Source organism: Trachypithecus francoisi, unplaced genomic scaffold, assembly GCF_009764315.1.
Source record: "Trachypithecus francoisi isolate TF-2019V2 unplaced genomic scaffold, Tfra_2.0 Lachesis_group10, whole genome shotgun sequence".
NCBI lineage: Eukaryota > Metazoa > Chordata > Mammalia > Primates > Cercopithecidae > Trachypithecus > Trachypithecus francoisi.
The window spans coordinates 44,952,997-44,978,117 of NW_022681455.1; the positions used below are offsets into that span (position 1 = coordinate 44,952,997).

Below are 25,121 nucleotides of genomic sequence, written 5' to 3' on the forward strand. Positions count from 1 at the left end.
TTCCAATTTGACGATGAATCTGAACGGGCTGGTAACAGCTGCAGCCAGGTTGGTGGAAAACTCGCTGGAGCTGAAGCTGGGGCCCCCCTTTCACTGCCCTAGGAAGACCTCCACAATCCTCGCAGCTTTTATCCACACACAAGATCGGCATTGAGCACCACAACCCCAATCACCGCTAGAGAAGCTGGGTCCAGAGGAGTGGGGGGCAGCGCAGAACATCGGGAGGGCCCGCACCTGCTGAGCACGCACGGGGCAGGCTCACCTGAAGCCCGAAGGTGAGCCCGCACAACGCACGCACGCGCACGCACAGAGGCTTGCTGGAAGCTTGGAGGCGAGCCCGCACGATGCTCGCACATGAGCAGGCACGCGTACGCACGAGGTACGCAGGTGGGCATGCCTGTGTTAGGTGTACTTGTACCCTTGCTGCTTCCCTGGTGGTTTGCCCAATAGTGTCTGCAGTTGGCAGCCAGAAGGATGGTCACGGGTCCGCGAGAAGCGGGAGGGCTCGAACCTAAGACTGGACCTCAGGAGGAAGGCCAGGATCCGGAAGCGCAAGGTGAGTGCAGGGGGAAAACAGCCTGAGCAGGTCTTGAGCCAGCTTCCTGCTGCCTGGGGCAATGATGGTGTCAGGCCTGTGGAAATGACAGCCAGGTTTGCATACTTAAGGACAGTAAAGCCAATTAAACAACCAGGTGCCCCTCTCTCCTTTTCTGGTTAGGCCTCTCAGGCCGTGCATCATCTGGTCCTAGGTTGCCTCTTCATTCTCTTTCTCACTACTTTCATCCTCACACCCACAGCTCTGGTCATGTCCCCTGCATTGGGGCAGACACCTCCTGGACTGTACCCCGGAATGAATGTCTCTGCAGGCCTCCTTTTCCTTTGAGGCCAAAGATGGGCTGTGGTCAGCACATGTTGGATGTGCCTCATAGAGGCTTAGTGAACTGGTGATAATAATAGTACTACAAAATGAAAAAGTAGTAATACCTTATATTGTTGCTTTCAAGTTTGAAAAGCCTTTTCATTAATATTATCGAAGTGTAATTCTCGCAACCTTATAAGGTTAATGGTATCCATCCATCTTATTATTCCCATTTTACAGATGAGGAAACTGAGTCACAGAAAAGTTATGCAACTTTCTCAGGTCACTGAAACTTTTTTTTTTTTTTAAAACCATTCTGATTTGTAAGTGTCTCTATGTTAAATTGGGGTAGAGGGTAAAAGAACAACCACTGCAAAATGGTACATGGGCAGTGTCTGGTCCAAAAGTGAGGGTCTGCAGGTTCTTTTGAAAGTATCTCAGACAAGAGAAGGTCACTCCTGAGCCCTGAGGGCTGCTACCAACCTGGTTCATAAATTGATTGCATGCTAAATGAGACCTGAGATATTGAGGCTGGGGTGGAGGCCAAGGACCCCATGAGAGACAAAGCTGGGCATTGATCACCGCGAGTCCTCAGCAACACGGGTTATTACCATGGCTGCTTCATCAAACCGTAGTGATACCTCCACAGTCCTTAATACTGTGATGATTAGTGTCCCCATCTCTTGCCTCCTGTGTCTCCAGACAGAGAGGAGGCTTCAATTCAACCATTTTGAACAAAGTGATACTACCAGCCGAGGGGCAACTAGCATTTTGCACACTGGGCAAAGGATGCCCAATACCCTGCCATTCCTGAGACTGTCCTACAAAATGAAGAATTGTCCTGTGCCCTACACAACTGTCAAATGACTAACTGGACAATTCTGGAGGTGAAAAACCTGACTTGATCATCTTATACCAGGACTCAATACAGGTTTGCATGGTTTTAGAAAACATTGAATGCATACAACCAGTATGTACATTCAGATTGTACTTTAACAGTGTTCACAATATAGGAAAGCATTGTATCTGAAAGCAATGCTGCGTGTAGTTTTGGAAGCCCAGTTTGACCCACCTCGTCACTCTGCATTGCTGATGTTGCTGGCACCAGGAGTCTCTTCAGCGGTGTGGTGCTGTGCTTCATCAGGGCTTCCAAAGTAGTCATGCCCACACATTTATGTATGGCAATACACATTAATTTATCATAAATTACCCTTTTTACAGTTAAGATGTTTGATCTTTTAAAATTATGAGTATAAATATATTACCTTTACTTTTATTTCAGGATAATAAGGGAGTATTATGATATATTTGTAACAGAATAGAGGCATTGAGTTTGAGAATCACTGCTCTGAGCAAATGGCAGTTTCCTTTTTTTCCTAGAAATCACAGGATTTCAGGGTTAGAGGAGATCTTGAGTGTCACTCAGTCCTTTCCCCACTCCATCTAGTACTCAGATCCCTGCAGTTGGAGGACCAAGGACCTTCACACACCTCTTACTCCTGTGATGTGACTCTTTGGAGTTCCCAGGATAGAACCAAGTGGGAAATGAGCCCGAATGACCAAGGGCCCAGGTGCAGTGAGCTTCACCAGATGTTGGCAGGTGGTATTATAGATATTGGGATCCAAGAGCCATTCAAGATCTCATCCACTTAAAGAGGTTGGCATCAGCTCAATGGAAAACCTAGACGTGCATTGCAAGAGAAAATATTCTACCCTCAGAGGCTCGGTCAATATCAGGGACCCCAGAAATGCCAAGCTGGTGGACAAACACACTGTATCTCAGAACATACCCTGGTGCTGGAGTTCTGAATGACTCCATGGCATCTGGTCCTCAAGAAGCACTGGGCTAGGTGGAATGAAGTAAATTGATGGGCTGGGATCATTAGGACACTAGAGGCAACTAAGTGAAGGTGTCTCCTCTTGGCAGTTTATTCCAGGATCAAGCTTCAGTGACTTCATATTCTTGGATGAAGGGGCTGTGTCATGTCGGAAGGGCTGGCTTAGTGAGCTTCAGCCAGGGTGAACCCCAGTGACTTTGCTGACTCAGTGTCCCAAAGCTGCCTTGATAGGAGATGGACCTGAGAGGCAGAATGCTGGATTAAACCACCTGCAACCATGCTCAGATCTTTCCCCATCTTTCTTCTCCACTGCTCTCACTACTCCATGAATTTGCCACTCAGTTGTTCCTTCCCATGCCCTATGCCCTTTCCACTGGAGGCTGGATAGCTATACTCCACCTACTTCCCTCCAGCCCCCCTTGGACTGACACAGAACCCTCTGTCTTCCTGTGGAATGCAGTAGCAGTTCTGAGCATGGTGCTGGACAAGAAGTCCAGCTCCCCTCATAAACTTTTTATAGCTTAGGAAAATAAACATGTGGTTTAAGGTCTTTGCATAGGCAGTGCTCGCTGAGTTTGAGCTTGCTTTACAGAACTACGAAAGAAAATATTGGTAGAGCTAAGAAATTTCTGAGCCAGCCAAGGGACAGTAGTCCAGAAATCTTGGGGAGGGTTTGATGGTTCAGACAATAAAAAGAGAAGTCATCTATGTAGCTGTTATCTCGCTCCATCCCACTAAGAATCTGCCTGCCCGAGTGATGGAGCCAGGCTTCCTTGTTCCCTGGGGCAAGGAACCAGTAGAGGGATAGGGAATCAGTGTTTCCCAGCTGCAAGGGCCCTTGGAGATGGTTTTACAGATGAGGAAGCAGGGTCCAGAGAAAAGAAGTGATCTGCTGGGAACCACTGTACTTTTCACACAAGCAACTTTCCAGGCATCTGCTATGTGCTGTCCACAGGATGGCGAGGGGGTAAAAAGACCACTTAATGCATGTGTGCAAGCAGCAAGGCAGCAGCAGGGGTTCAGGGGCCGTTTCTGAGGTTTACTTCCTGGGTTTGTGGAAGAGAAGAGACCCTTGAAGAAGGAAGAATGACTATGAGGTTTTTAGTTGGAGCAGTGGGTAGTAAGAATAAAAATAGTATCAGTATTGCTCTTGTTATCATTTATTAAACATTTACTCTGTAGGACCTGTTGTCACCCCCACTGAATCCTCAGAACCCTGAGAAGCTCATATTAAAGTCCTCAATTTGCAGTTAAGAAAAACTGCAGCCCAAGGGGGTTGAGTCATTTGCCAACAATCACCCAGCTGGTAAATGCAGAGCCAGAGTTAAACCCATGCTGCCTGACCCCTGAAGCCTGGACACCTGCTCAAACAGCTTGCTGGAACAGGTGATGGGAAGCAGACAAGAAAAGCGGGTTAGGCGGGGCTAAATTCGAGGATCCCATGGAACAGTCAGGCAGAAATACAGGTCCAGGTTGGAGATAGGCATCAGAGAGGGATACGTGGATTGGGGTCACCTGCTAAAGGGATATTGAAGCCAGGTCTGTTTCCTGCCAAAGTCTCTCTCTGGGACACTGAAACTCTATGTGTGGAGAGGGGTGCAGGAGGACCAGGTGGAAACCTGGGGAAGTTAGTGGTTACAGGCAGGCAGAAGGCACCTGGGGCTCTGTTTACAATAGGCAGGTATATGCAATCCCACCTCCAAAGTCTGAAGAAGCTGAGAGGCTAAAGAAAGAGGCTGACAAATCCAGTTTCTTAGAAACATTTAATAGAAACTTAAGAAGCCGTGTTTATGTCTCAGGTGGCAGTGAGAGAAGATGGTGGATCCACGTGCCATTACCCCCAAGACCCAGGGCTTATATACCACAGGGAGGGGTGGTTCAGAAGGGAAGTGTAGGACAGTTGAAGTATGATAACATCAAGGTTGACCCATGATTTACAGCAAGTACTTGCTCTTACACAAGGAACAAGGGATATGCTGGAAATCTTAGAGGCCTTCCCAGAACTGGTGATAATCAGAAGTCAACATGGTGAGTAGCATCCAAGATGCAGTTGCTTTAGCCTCCACAGGCTCTAAAGGTGGCTCTGGCTTTGCTTGATGCAGAGGTGAAGCCACACCACAGCAGAATGTTTCTGGCCTAGAGGCTGATACTATAGCTCCCCAGTGAGAAAAAACAGTCCCCATGGCTGACAAGGACATGGAGGACAGGTACATGTTCCTCTCCTACTATGCCTTCCAGGCACACTCATTCTCTCCAGGCCAGGACAGCAGCATCTGAATCAACCCTACAGGTAGGATTCCCTTCAAACCCAGCATTTTCCTCTTCTAGGAACTTATTCTGAAGACATAATGAGGGATGTGTATGAGGATATGTATCACAGCATTACTTCTGTTTGTGGAAAATCACAGATCATATAAATATCCCACAGGAAAGGATAGATTACATCATTAAATACATGCTGACAGTAAAATCAAATTGTAGAATAATATTTATGGCCAACATTTTTGACATATTATTACATTTTAACTGGCAGGCTACAAACAGTATGACAATTTTTTTTTTTTTTTTGTAATGAAAAGAATGGCTATGTGTACATATTTCATAGGAAAACACTAAGTATGCATGCCAGGAGGTTAATAGGATTCTTTTCGGGTTGAGGAATTGTGTGAGTGGGTTTTCCCTTTTTTCTTTTTTCAGATATTGCAAGGTTGGTTTGTTTTTACATCGAGTATATATTAGGTTTGTAATTTGAAAAAAGAATTCTTCATGTAAGGATTACTCATGAATAATATTAGCAAATGCTTGCTTGGTGCTTATTTTATGCCAACCTCTGTTCTGAGTGCTTTTCATGGATTAAGTGATTTAACCCTTATGAGAATTTAGACGCAGGAACCATGGCTCAGGAGGGCTGGGCAGGTTGCCCAGGTCAGCAGAGTTGGTATGTGGCAGAGCTAGAATCTGAAGCCAAGCCATCTGCCAACAGGGTCCATGCAATGAACCACTGCACCACACTATTACTCCCCAGTGGAAAAAGCCGATCCCCATGGCCGACAAGGACGTGTGAGGAAGTGCACGTGTTCCTCTCCTGCTATTGGGAGCAGGGGTTCCCTTGATACACCTTGATCCCAAGTGCTCCATGCTGGTAGTGCTCAGGTGCTATATTCAGTGAATGAATGCAAGTGACAGGTCCCACTTGTCCTCCAGGATCTGAAAAGATAGTCCAGCTTTTGCTAGATTTTGAGCATGACCATGATGGGACTCAAGGAACCTTCCCTCCCTACCTTGACAGTGGGTGACCTGACTTCCTCACCTGCTCTGGAGGATGGTTTTCTGCTGAGAAACCTGTCCCGTCTTCCACCTTCCTGGGAGAGTAGAGGATGGCTCAGGGTATCATGGCCCTATCTCCCATCGGGGGGGATTCACCAGCTGTGGTAGATCATTGCTTTGTGGCATTCAATGAACTATATCTCTTAGAAGTCACACTTTTTTGTGGTCTCTCCTGCATTGACTCTGAAGTTAGCCATGTGGCGTTCTTTGGCCAATGGGATATTAACAAGTATGATCCAAGCAGAGACTTGATAAATGCCTGTGCAATGGGCTTGTCTTCTTAGAACAGTTCCTCGTGGAACCCAGCCACCCTGTTGCTAAAAGGAAGTCTAGACTAGACCAGTGGATAATGCAGGGACATAGGAGAGAAGCTCTGGAGGATAAGAGGCCATCTTGGACATTCCAGCTTCAAACAAGCTTCCAGATGAATGCAGCTGTGAAATGAGCCCTGCCAAACCACCCAGCTGAATCCAGTCAACACACAGATTCATGAGAAATCATAAATCATTGTTATAAGCCACTAAATTGGTAGCTTGTTCTGCAGCCACAGGTAACTGAAATATTGGTCTTCTTTCCCTGGACACTCCTGAAAACAGGTCCACATACATTTATTAAGTACCACTGTGTGCGCAGCCCTGTTCTAGGCACTATGGGATAATCATGAAAGGATTCTGACTAAGAAATGAGAATCTGACGAGACAAGATTGCTACAGGCAGTAAGCCTAAAGAAGAATTATGGTTAAACTGCTGCATAGTAAGGAAAAGCGACTGATTTCCCCAACCCAGCCCCTAACATTTCACCTCACAGCAAAGCTGTTGTGGCTGATAAATTTGGCAAACAGGGTGGCATTGTTGGATACATTGATCTTTTACTTTATTATAATGATGGTTTTGGGCACCTCGGGCCCCCTGCTTTGTTAAACGCTGTTCCTGTGAAAGGACAGTATTCCATGTGCTCAGAAGGGAACCATTTGTGTGGACCTTCAGGTCAAAGAAGGTAGATGAGATGGAGAATTGAGTGGCCTACTCAGCCGATGGACTGTGACACACCACCATTGCTCTTTAGTGGGTGGGAGGGGGACTTGCTAGTGCATCTGCTTGGCTCTGGCGAGGACTGACCTGCTCACACCTTCATGAATATTCAGCTGCTCCATGAAGTCCCACTGCCTAGAATATTGGAGCTGGAGCAATCCAGAGGTCATCTGGTCTGATTTTCTCACTGTTGAAAGGAGAAAACCGAGGCCCAGAGGTGAGAAGGACTCGCTGGAGGGCACACAAGGTTTATAGCTCCTCCGTCACTGGCCTTGGTATTAGCCAGAGCTCAGCTGTGGTTTGCAGATCCTCTGAGCCCCCAGCTCCCATGCTCTTTCTCTTCCTGCCCTCCACCCTCCTGCTCAGGGCTTGCTTCCATGGCCAAGCAACCAGGGAACTGAGAAAGTCCACCCAGTTGCAACAAGGTTATATACATTAACCTCTGCTTCAGACAGTATACATGAAACTGCAAAACTGTGCAGAAGCAGTTCCACTTAAAGCATTTAAAGGTGTCCTGAGGGAAGTCCTTGGGAAAGCAGGCAGACAGCCTATCATTTCACTTTCTTTCTTAGTTTGATTTTTAATGTGGGTTTTGCTTCTAAGGAGCCATACCTCATACTGCACACTTGAAGGAATGAAACCCTACATATTCCTGAGCAGCCCCATTTCCCATCTGGGCCAGTGCAGGTGGATGGCAGGAGCCTCGGTCTCAGGAGCCTTGCTGCTGACACTGGCCCTGAGAAGCCTGTTCATAGGGCCTTGTGGAACTGGCCACTTCTTTTCTTTGTTTCTTGATTTTTTTCACTGAGACCAGATGAGGACAGCCAAGACTATGGGTAAACTCCACGAATCACAGATACATCTGGAATCTGCTGGGGAGCCTGGGAGGCTGTTCAAGCCAAGGCATCATCATTTCTCAAATTGGGAAAACACAGGCATGGAGGGGCAAAGGGGTTTTCCCAAGGCCTGGAGCTGGTGGGCTCGATGCCAGGAGAAGACTTGGGAGTGATGCTCTAGGCTGGAGGACAGGATGAGTCAGGCCCCCAAGGTGTTTTCCCCACATGGTTTCAGTTCTTAGGTCAGGGTCTTGGCGCCTGAAAGAAAGCCTGGTCTAGGCCATGTGGAAATCTCGAGCTGCTGCAGCATCTCACTCCAATCGGGCATGTCTGGGAGGCAGCAGGTTGCCAATAAGTGATTTACAGCATGTTCCCTGATGTTTTACGTTTTTATCATTTCATGTTGCAGTCCTATCTCCAGTAATGGGATCTGCAGAGGAGTGCAGCTCCCCAGCCTGCTATTTGCAGGAGCCTGAGTGGGGAAGCCTGTGTAGTCTCAGGTCCTCAGCCTTGATTTTCACGGTGTGGCTGTGGTGTCTCAGGACTCTGCGACCCAGGACCACCATTGTGAACACCTTCCTAGTCTTCACTGCTTCCTTTACACCTTAAGTCTGAGGACCTGCTCTGAGCCACACATGGTTCTGGGCTCTAGGAGTGGCAGAGGACTTGGGTGCCATGAGAGCACCAGGTAGTAGCTCCAGCTCAGCCTCCCCTAACCCTGACTCAAACAAAACCATCAGATGCATCTCCTACCACTATCCATCTGTCTGAGAATTCTCAGAACCTTTCCGCTGGTGGGAATGCAAAGTGATGCAGCCCTGTGGAAAGAACTTCGGCCATCCCTCAAAAGTATATTATATAGAATTACTATATGACCCAGCAACTCCCCTCCTAGGCATATGCCCAAAAGAATTGAAAGCAAGGACTCAAACAAATACTTGGGCATACAAGCTTATAGGAGCATTATTCACACTAGCCAAAGGTGGAAACAGTTGTCCATCAGCAGATGAATGGCTACACAAGTGTAGTATATACATCCAATGAAATACTATTCAGCCATATAAAGGAATGGAATTCTGATACATGCAACAATGTGGATGGACTTCAGAAACATGCTATGTTTCTAAGCCAAGCTAACATACTAAGAAGCCAGACACTGAAGGTCACATATTGTATGATTCTGCTTATATGAAACATCTGGAAAGAGACAGAAAGCAGATCAGGGACTGCCAGGGCCTGGGAGGAGGAGAACTGGGGAGTGATTGCTTCGTGGGTATGAGTTTTTCCTTGGGGGTGATGAAAATGTTCTGCAACTGAATAGAGGTAGTAGATGCACAACACTGTGAATGTACTAACTGCTACTGAATTGTGTACTTTAAAATGGTTAATTTTATGTTATGTGAATTTCACCTCTAAGAATTTTTTTTTTTTTTTTTTTGAGACCAAATCTCACTCTGTCACCCAGGCTGGAGGACAGTGGGGCAATCTTGGCTAACTGCAACCTCCGCCTCCCAGGTTCAAGCAATTCTCCTGCCTCAGCCTCCCAAGTAGCTGGGACTACAGGTGCCCAACACCACACCTGGCTAATTTTTGTATTTTTAGTAGAGATGGGGTTTTGCCATGTTGGCCAGGCTGGTCTTGAACTCCTGACCTCAAGTGATCTGCCCACCTCAGCTTCCCAAAGTGCTGGGATTACAGGTATGAGCCACTGTGCCTGGCCTAAGAAAAATTTCTAATTAAAACTTGTCACTGCCTGCAAATCTCACAGCACCCGAGCGTCATGTATATCAGCCACAACTCCACCTGTTAACCCAGAGCTCCAGATTCCTGACATGAGGTGGTTGATGAGATTATTGAGGCAGGAATTGAAGACTGGCCTGCAGTTGGGCTGCGGGTCAGGGGGTTGGCATGGGGGTCTCTCTTAGCCAGTGAGTGCACTAGAGGCCCCCCAGCACAGGCATCACCACAGATCTTCAATTTTGTCCTCTCTCCCTGTGCCCATGCTTACCGTAACATTCATAATATGCTTTGCTGTACCTGGTGGGAGGAGTTAACAATATATAATAGTGGTAGCTGAGAACTGTGGGGGCTAACATGGCTTCAACACACTTCCTTTGTCATTGATTGGGAAGTAATGAGAGGTCTAGATCTTTAGCTTGGGCTTCCAAACTTCATGGATGGGCTCAGTTAACTCCCAGCATCATTCCACCCCTCCGGGAGGACACCTCACTCCTCTAACACTCTCTTGAAGACTCTGGAACTATTACTTCCTCCACACCAGAGCACCACTCTCCTGTGAAGACTCTCTGACCCAACCTCCAGTTTTCCTTTGCTTGCCGAAACTCCTGAGGTCACTGTCTGGGCCTCTTCCCTGGTGTTTAATCTACCTGTGTGTGGATGTAGGTCAGTCATATGAAAGTTTGTCATTTTGGTAGTTAATATCAGCTCTAGTTTGTATTTGCTTTATGAGGAAGTGAAATACATTCATGTATTTATTTTATCTTTTGTACTTGGGTGGGATTCTGTAATTAATAGTTGCTGTGTAAATGTAGACTGGCTGCACATGGCTCCCTCAAATCTGATACCAGCATTTCCTCTTGGGCTTGTCACAGGTGATCTGACCTGGGCCTGTCTCTGGACTGACGGTGGCCGTGTTAGCGGGAAAGCAGGTGGAGAAGGAGGCTCTGTGGGATTGGGATGTGGACCGTGGGAGATGCCAGGGGCACCCCAGCCTTACCCTGAGAAGGGTAAGCCCTTCTCAGCAGTGCTCCTGGCCTTCCTTGGCCAGGCCAGCCCTCAGAAGATACCAGCCAGTCCCTGAAAGAACCCCCTACCTGTCAAATGCTGCTTTCCAGGAGGGCTGAGAGCAGAGGGCCCTGTCTTGGCTCCTCCCGCGCTGCTGTAGAAGGTCCCATATTTCCTTCTTTAGATTCTTATTTATGCTTCCTGTGACTTTAGGCTTTAGCTTTGGAGCAATGAGGCCTCAGTGTGAAAACTAACAGGGGAAAAAGATGGGGCCTGGCAGAAGGTGGCACATCCAGAGCCTCAGAATGAGTCAAGCCCCTGGGGATCATCTGTAGTGCAGTGCGCTTCTGTTGTGCAGTTTTGAAATTGCCTTTCTGATTTGAAGGAAATCCCTTTGGCCTCTATTTGAGAGCAGTGCTGGTGATTCTCTGCCCTTCTTTGGCTCTGATATGGGGTGGGGGGGTGCGGGGGCTGGGAGGGCGGTGTGGATGTGAAGCAGTGGGGAGAACAGGCAGGCAGAATAAACAGAGAGTGTGAGCCCAGGCCTGGGGCTGTCACTGGAGGAAGGGTTATGCCTTGGGGAGAGGATCATGGGGGTGCTCAGTGACAAGGAGAGAGGTTGGCTCAGGAGGAAGGAGACTGAGAACAAAGAAAGCGAACATCCACACAGAGAGAGAAAGGGAACACGTGGGGGCAGGGCGAGAACACAGAGACCAGCCTCCCCCTTTCCCACCCTCCTCTCCGCCCCCAGACACTGACGTTCTCAGGCTGCCCTTTCACATATGGGCCTAATTCAGGTAGAGTGAAATCTTGCATTGCTCCGGGTAAAAATTATTGCTTTGGATAATGAAATCTTTGTCATTGGAAACTTTAAAAGAAAAAAAATGCCCTTCAAGCCGTGACTTATGGGCAGTGTGGTGATGGAAACGAATTCATCATCCCATTTCCCGCACTGGAATGGGAGGACAGGGTTGATTCATAGCTGGGCCGCGTGCGGCTGGTCCCGCGGGCAGGGTGGCGGCCGGGCCTGCTGAGGAGCCAGCAGGGGAAGCTCCGGCCGAGCGCCCGGGCTGTGGGAGCGGAGTGATAAGCGGCTGGTTGGCACGCTCTGGTCTCAGGTTTTCCTGAGAATTTGCCTGAGCTGTCAAAACATTTCAGGGCTGTGCAGAGACTGTGTGCCTCGATAGCAAAATCCCATAATGGCTCTATGAAACAAGCCGTATTTTTTTCTTTAAACCGTAAAACTCATACCCATAAAACAATCTCCCAGCCAAAGCCATTTGACCAGCACAAGTGAACAGCACGGCTGTGAATCTCTCTGACTGTGGCACTTTTCATCTGAGATGTACAATGTGCTTTCGATTTCATATTTCACTGGTGTTCTGGCCTCCCCACAGGGTAGACAAAGGGAACCCATCACTGAATGTGTTTGAGAGAAGTGGAGTTCAGCCACAGCCAGTGATCCTGAGCATGTTGCACATGGAACCGGGAGCCTCGAGTCCCTAGCTCAGGGTCTGGGCCTCATCCCCAGGCCTCCAGCCAGTGGGCCACCTCCAGGCCCTGCCTTCCTTCCATTTCACGACAAGGGTTTGGCCACCTGGAGCCAGGGTCCTGACATCTTTATAGGGCAGAACTGTTTTTGTTTCCCTAAAGCCTAGAGGTCAGTGAGCATGAGAGGTTGTAGAAAGGTGGACGGGAATTCCTGGGCAGACTTGGGGTAGAGGACCTCCCAAGGACCAGGGCAGATTGATCTGCCAGTCTGGAGACCCACCAGCTAGGGTAGCAGGATCTGCCTTGGACTCCTGTCAGGTGACATCTGGTCCAGTTGTCATTCCTCCCGCAGCAATTCTTCATGGGGGGATGGAGTAGAGGAGCTGCCACTGAGGTGCTTGGGCTGTGGAGAGAGGGTTATTGATACGAGCAAGAGATTGATACGAGTCTGGTGTTCAGACTCTGCAGCCTCCTTCACTTCTTCCCAGATAGTTGTATGTGAGTGCTGGCTGACCTAGGCACTGGGGATTCAGGAAAACAGGACAGACACAGCCCACTTTCACGTTTAGGGCATGGGGGAGACAATAAGTAATAAATAAATAAATGAGAAAATTTCAAGTAAGTTCCAAGAAGAAAACATGACAGAGTGAGGAGAGGGAGAGGGCCTGGGGGCTTCTTTGGATTGGGAGGTCAGCAAGGCTTTTGCAAGGAGAAGTCTCCTAAAGTTAGTCCCAAAGACAAGATGGGGTCTGCTGTACTGAAACCTAGCAGGAGAGTATTCCAGACCAGCAGCAGAGTCCCTGAGGTGGGAACAGACATGCAATTTACCAACCCCAGCAGCTGAATATTCTGCCAGAACCCACATGGCGTGTGTGAGACTAGGAAGCAGACGTGTGGAGTTTGCGTTCTGGCTGCCTGTTTACTTACTAGCTGTGGGGCTCTGAGCAAGTCACTCAACCACTGAGACTCTCAGCTTCCTTGTCTGTGAAGTGGAAGGATGACTCTCTCTGGGGCTCACTGTGTGTATTAGAAATGATGTAATATAAAGGCTTTAGCACTGCTTCTGGCACCCAGGATTAGTAGCTTTGCTTTATGGCTAAAGGCTCCTTCTAGTCCTCCCAACTCTGCCTGGTTTCTCATTCTTCATTGCCTGGGAGCAAAAGCCCAGCCTTCTGTGCCAGCCCCTAACCCCACAGTCAGGCCTGGTGGTCTTGGTCCAGCCACCTAACATAGGCTCCCTAGAACTCAGGATTGCCTGTTCTCAGGACTCCAAACACCACTGCTTCTGGAACTCTGACAAGGCAGTGGCACTCTTGCTTCCTGCCTGGGTCATGAAGACCCCCTCTCAGAACTACCTGTCCCTCTTGCAGCAGACCCCTCCTGCAGGCCAAGACCTCAGCCAAACCAGAGCCAGCCCAGAAGGAAAGGCAACTTTCTGTGAAGACAGATCCCAGTGCCATCCCAACTCTTCTTGCTATGTGATCTTGACTGATTTATTTAACCTACTGAGTTCAATTGGCCTCATCTGTAAAATAATGTTACTTTCAGAGGTAGGAAATTACTATTTTACCACAACCAGTACCAGTTTTACACGGGAAAGGAATGATCTTAGTTTAGTAAAATGCACAGTAGGACACAGGAGTGGGAGGGACCCTTAGGGGAGGCTGGAGTACAAAGAGGAATAGAGAACCATCCTAGTCTGCATGAGCAAGGACCAGAATTGGTGGTGGGCTCAGAGAGGGGATTAGAGAAGAGAGGACTGCAGCAACCGGAAACTGAGGCAGAAGGGGAGGAAATGCCCAGGGGCTACCTAAGAACTTAAGTCCACTTTTAATTTTCCCTGCATCTTGGAGTGAGATGTACGTTTCCAGCTATTGCCCCTAAATCTTCAGAAAAATCTCTACATCCAAATTCCATGCCTGCTTGTACTCAGAGGCTTGGGGATCAGGGAAAGGTTCCGGCTCTGTGCTGGAAGGAGGAGACACAAAATGAAGAAGGATAATTCAGCAGAATTCTGAAATCAGAGCCAGAAGAGGATAGAAGAAGCGCTAATCTCTGAGAATTCCCAGAAGTCTTGGTGAGGGCACTGGACATGCCAGGGGCGGGGGCGGAGGTGGCGGGAGTTCAAGACAATCAGGTCTGGATCTTAAGGGACAGATGACCCCAGCTGACACCAGGATTGGACCACTTTGTAAGGCACTGGGGGAGAGTCAGCAGCTTCTGTGGGCATTTGTATTCAAATAGCTCTCTTACAAGACACTGACAGACATTGCCTTAGCTGGGAGACTTAGCCCCCTGGTGGTCTCTCTCACCTAGCTTGGGTCAGAGGATAGGGTTTAGGTGATTTGCTTCCTCAAAGCATGGGGATGCCTAGCTGGTTCCTTAATGCCTTCTGATGCCTCAGTGCTCCAGTGCAGCCCCTAGGTGTTGGACCAAGCCTCACAAAGTCCACATGCACGGAAGCAATTTCTGCTTTGAGTGCTGGTCTGCTCTCCAGACCCACTGGTTATTTGAGTGAGCCAGGGAATGAGTGAAGAGCTGCTCAGGAATTCCATCCTGTCCAAGTGGTTGGAGTGATGCAGCCAGCTTCCAAGAGTGAGCCGAGTCCCCTTCCCCTTAATAGCTGCAAGGATGCAGGGGAGTGTTGGTGGAAGAGTTGGTGCATCTTTGACACAGAAATCCAGGTTCTAGGCTTGGGCTTAGAGGGAAGCCAGATACTCAGGCCTGTCCTTGGCCATCCTGGTAACCAGTACTCTTGGAGGTCCTCCACCTCCCTAGCAGGGCTGCTGGTTCTACTCATGAGGGGAACTCCACAAGCTCCTTTGGATGCGGCTCCTTCCTTCTCTCTGCCCTCTCCTCTACTGCATGATCCCATTAAGCTGCTCTGGCTCCTGGAAGGCAAAGGCCAGGAAATTAATTGTCTCTAACCAGCCTTTACCCCCAGCCCACGCCACAAGGCTCCCCAGAGGTGCAGGAGCGCAGAGAAGCTTCCCACTTGGAACAGAGGGAGAAATACAGCATGAATTCGTGTCTCAATGAATTATCCTGCAATCATCTTCATATAAATCACCTCAAATGGCTCAGATGTAGGGGGCTGGTGCAAGTTTGTGTGGCCACAAGAAAGCTTTCGGGGGACATTTGGGAGCCCAGCTCTTTGAACCCAGGATTTAGAGAGGAATTGTAAGCTATATCCCTGGAGACCCCAGGCTCCTTCCTCAGCACTGTCACCTGTGAATGCCACTTCCTTACTCCAAAAAGGCTTCTAGTCCCTGTTGTCTGTTGACCTAAAAGGTAAAGAAGCTGAGGCAAAATTAATATAAGTAGAAAGTTTATTTGGGCCAGGTCTGAGGACTACAACCCAGCAATATAGATTCAAATTGCCCTGAGTGTACTCTCTAATCAGCAGCAGTTACAAATGCGAAGGAAGAGGCCATTCCTGAGTTGTTTACCAAGACTTGACCTTGAAATAACATAAGCTATTGAGTATACATTGTTAAGCTATAGACTGGGTTGTAGTTTCTGGTGGAGCATTATCAGGTTACTTTGTAGCTGCTAGTGGCAATAGCAAGCAGTTTTAAGAGATGAATACAGAGCTTAAAAATGGGGTGGGGGAGTAGGATGTGATTGCCATTATATTTTCATGCCTCTCTGGGTCTGATAATTTAAAAGGATTTGTATTTCTCAGATAAATTTTCTTTTCTTTTCTCATTTCCCCCTTTTGATCAAAAATATTTCTTCTTGAAAGCATTGATGATCAAAATCTGAGTGTCCAGGTGTCCCTCATTGCTGGAAAGTCTGGTTCTTAGGGTAGTCCTGTCAAAGTCATTGATCTATAGCTGCTGTCACTTGTTAAATCATCTCTAGTCTGTAGAGTACCATGAATCTAATTTTCTTAGAAGTAGTAAAACAATGAGAGATATATAGTAGAAATATAATATGCATAAGGATTATAATAAAGAACAAAATGTGTATGCCAAAATTTTTTTTTTTTTTTTTTTTTGAGGCGGAGTCTCGCTCTGTCGCCCGGACTGGAGTGCAGTGGCCAGATCTCAGCTCACTGCAAGCTCCGCCTCCTGGGTTTCCGCCATTCTCCTGCCTCCGCCTCCCGAGTAGCTGGGACTACAGGCGCCCGCCACCTCGCCCGGCTAGTTTTTGTATTTTTAGTAGAGACGGGGTTTCACCGTATTAGCCAGGATGGTCTCGATCTCCTGACCTCGTGATCCGCCCGTCTCGGCCTCCCAAAGTGCTGGGATTACAGGCTTGCGCCACCGCGCCCGGCCCAAAATTTTTAATAAACCTATTCCATTGGGGAAGTCGGTTAAAAACATCATGAAGAAAATTAAAGCCTGGTCCTTTTTTAGAGACTTGTATCCAGGAAGTAGTTCAGGATGTAATCCAAATTGTAGGAAGATAATAAAAACTCAGAACAATGGACAAGGCTAGAATCTAACAACAGGTGTACTGTAGTTTTCTTCTGAAACGTAATTTTTCTGTTTTCAGCCCCCATTTTTGCCCAAGATAAACCTTAGTAGGACCAATTTATTTGTAAAATAAGTTTTAATGTTATACTTGGTCTGATTACTTGCATAAAGTGCAAGAAAAATGATGATTGGCCAAATAGGCTTTTTTAGGTTGACTTTGCTGGAACTTTCGTAAGGAATTTTGGATTACACTGTTAAAAGTTTTGAGGTTAGGAATCAAGCCAAGGATTCACCACTAGACTGCCATTGTAATACCTGTAGGAATTGGTAAATTCCTCTCTTCACAAGGTCCCCAAAATATCTTGAGGTTCCCAAACCTGTCTAAAAGTGGCATTCTTTACTTACCACAAGGACAGAAATCTTGCAAGGGAACCATGTAAGATAAGGTTTCAGGCCAGTCTTTCCAAGAGGCTTTTTATCAGCTCTATAAAGTCAACCTCAGTTCCTCAAAGCAGTCTGATCATCTCTGAAAATGTACCATTCCAGACAAAGTCTGGTTAAAAACACCACCAACAACAAACAGTGTCTTCAGTTGTGTCCTGTTACAGAAAACAGATTTTTATTGAACTAGTGCAGATTACTAGATTGCCATGAAATAAGAATACCCATGAATAGTTTCCAAATTTGGAGAAAATAAAGTAGAGAGAAAGGCAAATGTTTCGATTTTGCTTATAAAGATATATTGCCCAATTGCTATAAGCTAGAAATAGCCCGAAAGAAAAACGTGTTTTTGACTCTGGAAAACAAAATATTAAATCAGCAATGTTTGAAATAAAAAGTCTTAAAAATCATTTCAGTTCTCTATCAGTTTAGTGACACGTAATTAATTCTTGTTCTGCTTGATGTTGGCTTAGCAATCTTTGTGAACACATTAGTTTATTGAGTTCTGAAGATTTTTACTTAGTCTAATGGTATGATCTCTGAAGTTATCAGATATCTGTACTTAAGAGTACTTGTCAGGGTCGTTTTTCATGAATTTCTTTGAAGAAAAGGCAAATTTTGGATTGTAGCAAATTAAAAAAAAATTTTATTATTGTACTTTAAGTTCTGGGATACATGTGCAGAATGTGCAGGTTTGTTGCATAGGTATATGTGTGCCATGGTGGTTTGCTGCACACATCAACCCTTCATCTACATTAGGTATTTCTCCTAATGCTATCCCTCCCCTAGCCCCACATCCCTGACAGGCCCCAGTGTGTGATGCTCTCCTCCCTGTGTCCATGTGTTCTCATTGTTCAACTTCCACTTATGAGTGAGAACATGTGGTGTTTGGTTTTCTGTTCTTGTGTTAGTTTGCTGAGAATGATGGTTTCCAGTTTCATCCATGTCCCTGCAAAGGACATGAACTCATGATTTTTTATGACTGCATAGTATTCCGTGGTGTAGATATACCACATTTTCTTTGTCCAGTCTATTATTGATGGGCATTTGGGTTGGTTCCAAGTCTTTGCTATTTTGTGAACAGTGCTGTAATAAACATACGTGTCCTTGTGTTGTGTTTTTTGTTTTGTTTTGTTTTGTTTTAAGATGGAGTCTCGCTCTGTCGCCCAGGTTGGAGTGCAGGGGCGCAATCTCAGCTCACTGCAAGCTCCACCTCCCAGGTTCATGCCATTCTCCTGCCTCAGCCTCCTGAGTAGCTGGGACTACAGGCACCCGCCACTGTGCCTGGCTAATTTTTTTGTATTTTTTAGTAGATACAGGATCTCACTGTGTTAGCCAGGATGGTCTCAATCTCCCGACCTTGTGATCCCCCTGCCTCGGCCTCCCAAAGTGCTGGGATTACAGGCATGAGCCACTGTACCTGGCTGCATGTGTTTTTGTAGCAGAATGATTCATAATCCTTTGCTGGGTCAAATGGTATTTCTGGTTCTAGATCCTTGAGGAATCGCCACACTGTCTTCCACAATGATTGAACTTGTTTACACTCCCACCAACACTGTAAAAGTGTTCCTATTTCTCTACATCATCTCCAACATCTTATGTTTCCTAACTTTTTAATGATTGCCATTCTAACTGGCATGAGATGGTATCTCATTGTGGTTTTGATTTGCATTTCTCTGATGACCAGTGATGATGAGCTCTTTTTCATATGTTTGTTGGCTGCATAAACGTCTTCCTTTGAGAAGTGTCTGTTCATATCCTTCATCACTTTTTGATGGGATTGTTTTGTTCTTGTAAATTTGTGTAAGTTCTTTTTGATTCTGGATATTAGCCCTTTGTCAGATGGATAGATTGCAAAAATGTTCACCTATTCTGTAGGTTGCCTGTTCACTCTAATGATAGTTTCTTTTGCTGTGCAGAAGCTCCTTAGTTTAATTAGATCCCATTTGTCAACTTCGGCTTTCGTTGCCATTGCTTTAAACCATTTTTTGTTTTCTGTTTTTTCTTTCCAGAAGAGTCAAAGTAGAATACTAATTGTCTGTGAATAACAAAAGACTTAGAATAGCTATGATTAAAGACACAATTGACAAGGAAATTTGGTTATTCCTGTGGCATACAGCAGTTTAAAGTAATCATAATCATGACTGATTACATATACCAAGACCTATCTGAAGTTTTGGAATCTCATATAATTTTGGAACATATTAACATATCTATACAAATATAACTCAAAGTTAAAAACTATTTCTTATTTGACAGTGCTTCCCATATGATTTTAATATACCAAATATGCCTAATATATCTCTCTTGGACTTCAGAGTTTTCTTCTCGAAAATACTTAATTTTAGAATTTGAATTTGATTTTGGGAGTATATCAAATACTAAAGGCTTAAATACTAGATCAAAATAGGATTACAGGTCACTAATCATAGTCATTCATTTAACCAAAGTGATAATTCAAGTATTTCAGAAAGCAAAAACCTTCTTTGCATATAAATAGGACCAAAAAACCACAAAAAAACAAAAACACCTTTGCTCTTTGATAGAGAGGAAACTCAGTTTACCAAGCAATCAAAAGACCTAATAAAGACAACATTGGATGAAAAAATGTCTTTCCCTCTTTTTTTACTCAGAAGGGGAACAAAAAGTTAATCCTTATTAGTACTTCACAACAATATTGTTCAAAAGGGAAAAACAAATCTTACCTTTACATCAGTATATTATTAATGTTAAAGCTAATTTTAATTAAATCTTATAAACAAATCTATCCAATCTCAGTTTTGACTGCACAAGAATTCTGTAAACCTTTTATAACCTTTACAATTTTCTATTAAAGAACAGATTGATGCTCCAAGAAAACCCTGTTATTTTGACGCAGAGGCCTAACTCTGCCCCTGCATCAGTGTACTTTTGATATGCTTCATTTTTAGAAAAAATAATTCCCTTCTAATTTTAGCCAACTTGATCACACATAAAATTCTTTTCATGAGATTAATCTTCTACAGGCCTTCCACAACTTGCTTAAACCTTCAGTTTTGTGCTATATATCCTTTTTTTATATTGGCATTCTACCTTAGGTGAACATTTACTTTCCTTGCCCTCTTATTTTGACCACATGAAGTTCTCTCATGTAAAAGGAAAAAAAATTACTCTCTTTTAAAAACTATTTTTGCATCTTATTTTCTTCATATACTCTGTATATAGAATTGTTTGTCTTGTACCTAGTAGTTTTAATTGTATATATTAATTCCAGTGTTAACTCTTAGTAACCCTGATTTTCAGTGAAAAACCTAGGAACCAATTTTACTTATGTGTCAGCTGCAGATCCCAGGACAAAGGATAGAGCTGTGGAGATACTACCTGGTGGATCCAACCCTTCCCAGCATGGCCAAGAGGCATAGCTGACCCAGGGAGGATGCAGCCCAGGCACTGTCCCCAGGCCTCACTGTGGCCACTGTCTATACCACATAATTTAAAGGCCAAATCCAAAGACATAAGCTCACAGACAAATTAAGCAAGTGTCAAAAATATTATAAAAGCAACAGCTTTATACCTTTAAAATATCTAGTAGAGACATTATAAGCATATCTGACCAGTAGACCCAGGCAAAAATGTCTAAAATCCTGAAGACATTTCTATTATTTTATCAATAATTTAAAAACTATATTTACCAAAGATTACTAAAGTCACAGGAACCTGAAAATCATTTGGGTTATTTAATGTATGAGCCCTCATTTATTTATAAGTCAATGGTATCACAGCCAATATACAGTCATGTATACATGTACACATAATACAGAGAGGCACAAATAAAGACATTATAGCTTTGATTTAAAACTCTTAACCATGAGACCTGTAAAAGTCGCTAGTTTAAAAGGATGGTGGGATTCAAACTGTGTCTTTGTGAATGGAAAAGGTTAAAGTTTCTCTCTCCCACAGGGCTGAAGCCCTTACTGAGTTTTAGGGAAACAGGGTAGCAAATTTACTTCTCACATCAGAAAGAGAGAGAGAGAGAGAATTTGGCTTTTTTCCAAGAAGGAGTTTGGGTGTGTTAGAGAAAGATTTGAAATGGATGCCAAGGTAACACAAATGATAGGAAAATGCCATAGCATTTTATGAGGAGACCAATTTTATTTAGATAAATAGCTTTTAATTTAGCCTGTTTTCCAACTGGACTGCTATGTTCAGGGCAGAGCCCATTAAGAAACATGGCCAACAAAGCATTTGTAATTTTTAATGGCGTAATAATTTATGTGAAAAGCAGGTGCAATTGGGAGGCAGAACATCTAGATATTTAAAAATCAAGGACTCCACTTTTACACTTTATCCTGAGTCCCCAAAAAGAGGAGAATGCCATGGGACTGTGCCACACAGAATGCTTTCACAGTGCACTTCACTATAAACACATTTCTTTAAGTGTTTAAATCGTGCCTTTTAAATCTCAACATGCAAAGAAATGAGTAGCCCTCTGTAATAATAACCATTAATTCTACTCCCTAAAGTAAGAAAGAGGAAAAAGAAAGCAAAAATAAAAATTTGAAACTTTTTAGAAAATAACCATTCATTTTAAACAGCTACTGTCAGCTACCTCCAACACTGCAGCTCTTGCCATTGACTTAGCAGCCATCACACATACAAATGTCAAGCACTCTCTCACAGTACAGAGAAATCTCTGGTATCCCTCAAAGCCAAAGAGATCAGGTAACACAATACAAAAGAAAGCAGAGTTTTAGCCTTGAGAGGAACTCGTCCATGACTCTTCAGACTCCACAGGAAGACAGAATACCCCAAAAGGAGGGTTAGTGGTACTCTTTTCTATGTTCCTTAAGGGAATTTGAGTCATTAGAAGTCTCTTCTAGATTCTTTCATGTGTGACCAAAGACAACAAAGAGGAAGGAGGAACTTGAATATCAGCTTTTAATTAAGCTGATGTTTGACCATAAAGCTTTAAAAAAAGGTCTTTGCATATCTCTTATTATCAGATTTTAGCCAGGAAAAATAGCTGATAGCTCTGGCATTTGAACTTTTGTTTTAACCAAAGGCAACCTCCTAAGTGACTCACCAAAACCAATAAGGCTTAACCAAGGTATGACTTTATTATTATTATCATTATTATACTTTAAGTTCTAGAGTACATGTGCACAACATGCAGTTTTGATACATATGTATACATGTGCCATGTTGGTTTGCTACACCTATCAACTCATCATTTACATTAGGTATTTTTCCTAATGCCATCCCTCCCCCAGCCCCCACCCCCCAACAGGCCCTGGTGTGTGATGTTCCCCACCCTGTGTCCAAGTGATCTCATTGTTCAGTTCCCACCTATGAGTGAGAACATGCAGTGTTTGGTTTTCTGTCCTTGTGATAGTTTGATGAGAATGATGGTTTATAGCTTCACCCATCTCCCTGCAAAGGAAATGAACTCATCCTTTTTTATGGCTGCATAGTATTCCATGGTGTATATGTGCCACATTTCCTTAATCCAGTCTATCACTGATGGACATTTGGGTTGGTTCCAAGTATTTGCTATTGTGAATAGTACCGCAACAATCATACATGTGCATGTGTCTTTATAGAAGTATGATTTATAATTCTTTGGGTATATACCCAGTAATGGGATTGCTGGGTCAAATGGTAATTCTAATTCTAGATTCTTGAGAATTGTCACACTGTCTTCCACAATGGTTGAACTAATTTACACTCCCCCAAACAGTGTAAAAGCATTCCTATTTCTCCACATACTCCACAGCATCTGTTGTTTCCTGACCTTTTAATGATTGCCATTCTCACTGGTGTGAGATGGTATCTCACTGTGGTTTTGATTTGCATGTCTCTGATGACCAGTGATGATGAGCATTTTTTCATGTGTCTTTTGGCTGCACAGATGTCTTCTTTTGAGAAGTGTCTGTTTATATCCTTTGCCCACTTTTTGATGGGATTGTTTTTTTCTTGTAAATTTGAGTTCTTTCTAGATTCTGGATATTAACCCTTTGTCAGATGGATAGATTGCAAAAATGTTCATATATTCTGTAGGTTGCCTGTTCACTCTGATGGTAGTTTCTTTTGCTCTGCAGAAGCTCTTTAGTTTGATTAGATCCCTTTAATCTATTTTGGCTTTTGTTGCCATTGCTTTTGGTATTTTAGTCATGAAGTTCTTGCCCATGCCTGTGTCCTCAATGGTATTGCCTAGGTTTTCTTCTAGGGTTTTTATGATTTTAGGTCTAACATTTAATTCTTTAATCCATCTTGAATTAATTTTTGTATAAAGTGTAAGGAAGGGATCCAGTTTCAGCTTTCTACATATGGCTAGCCAGTTTTCCCAGCACCATTTATTAAATAGGGAATCCTTTCCCCATTTGTTGTTTTTGTGATGTTTGTCAAAGATCAGATGGTTGTAGAAGTGTGGTGTTATTTTTGAGGCCTCTGTTCTATTCAATTGGTCTATATATCTGTTTTGGTACCAGTACTATGCTGTTTTGGTTACTGTAGCCTTGTAGTATAGTTTGAAGTCAGGTAGCATGATGCCTCCACCTTTGTTCTTTTGGCTTAGGATTGTCTTGGCAATGTGGGCTCTTGTTTTGGTTCCATAAGAACTTTAAAGTAGTTTTTTCCAATTCTGTGAAGAAAGTCATTGGTAGCTTGATGGGGATGGCATTGAATATATAAATTACTTTGGGTGGTATGGCCATTTTCACGATATTGATTCTTCCTATCCATGAGCATGGAATATTCCTCCATTTTTTTGTGACCTCTTTTATTTCATTGAGCAGTGGTTTGTAGTTCTCCTTGAAGAGGTCCTTCACATCCCTTGTAAGTTGTATTCTGAGGCATTTTATTCTCTTTGTAGCCATTGTGAATGGGCATTCACTCATGATTTGGCTCTCTGTCTGTTAATGGTGTGTAGGAATGCTTTTGATTTTTGCACATTGACTTTGTATCCTGAGACTTTGCTGAAGTGGTTTATCAGCTTAAGGAGATTTTGGGCTGAAACGATGGGATTTTCTAAATATACAATCATGTCATCTGCAAACAGGGACAGTTTGACTTCCTCATTTCCTAACTGAATGTTCATTTCATAATTGGATACTCTGTATTTATTTCTTTTGCCTGATTGCCCTGGCTAGAACTTCCAACACTATGTCGAACAGGAGTGGTGAGAGAGGGCATCCCTGTCTTGTGCCAGTTTTCAAAGGGAATGCTTCCAGTTTTTGCCCATTCAGTATGATATTGACTGTCAGTTTGTCATAAATAGCGCTTATTATTTTGAGATACGTTCCATCAATATCTAGTTGAGAGTTTTTTGCATGAAGGGCTGTTGAATTTGTCAAAGGCCTTTTCTGCATCTATTGAGATAATCATGTGGTTTTTGTCATTGGTTCTGTTTATGTGATGGATTACATCTATTGATTTGCGTATGTTGAACCAGCCTTATATCCCAGTGATGAAGTTGACTTATCATGGTGGATAAGCTTTTTGATGTGCTGCTGGATTCGGTTTGCCAGTATTTTATTGAGGATTTTCGCATCAATGTTCATCAGGGATATTGGTCCAAAATTCTCTTTTTTTGTTGTGTCTCTGCCAGGCTTTGGTATCAGGATGATGTTGGCCTCATAAAATGAGTTAGGGAGGATTCCCTCTTTTCCTATTGATTGGAATTCTTTCAGAAGGAATGGTACTAGTTCCTCTTTGTACCTCTGGTGGAATTTGACTGTAAATCCATCTGGTCCTGCTATTAATTATTGCCTCAATTTCAGAGCCTGTTATTGGTCTATTCAGGGATTCAACTTCTTCCTGGTTTAGTCTTGGGAGGGTGTAAGTGTCCAGGAATTTATCCATTTCTTCTAGATTTTCTAGTTTATTTGCATAGAGGTGTTTATAGTATTCTCTGATGGCAGTTTGTATTTCTGTGGGATCGGTGGTGATATCCCCTTTATCATTTTTTATTGCATCTATTTGATTCTGCTCTCTTTTCTTCTTTATTAGTCTTGCTAGTGGTCTATCAATTTTGTTGATCTTTTCAAAAAACCAGCTCCTAGATTCATTATTTTTTGAAAGGTTTTTTGTGTCTCTGTCTCTTTCAGTTCTGCTCTGATCTTAGTTATTTCTTGCCTTCTGCTAACTTTTGAAT

General features: G+C 44.2%; 1 long non-coding RNA gene across 1 annotated transcript; it reads left to right on the top strand.

Annotated features, from left to right (window-relative positions):
• The first annotated feature begins 3,415 nt into the window (after positions 1-3,415).
• LOC117088695 lies at positions 3,416-9,621 on the top strand. Its single transcript, XR_004439284.1, has 2 exons — positions 3,416-3,664; positions 8,302-9,621. It is a non-coding gene; the product is annotated as an uncharacterized LOC117088695 (long non-coding RNA).
• Positions 9,622-25,121: the final 15,500 nt, after the last annotated feature.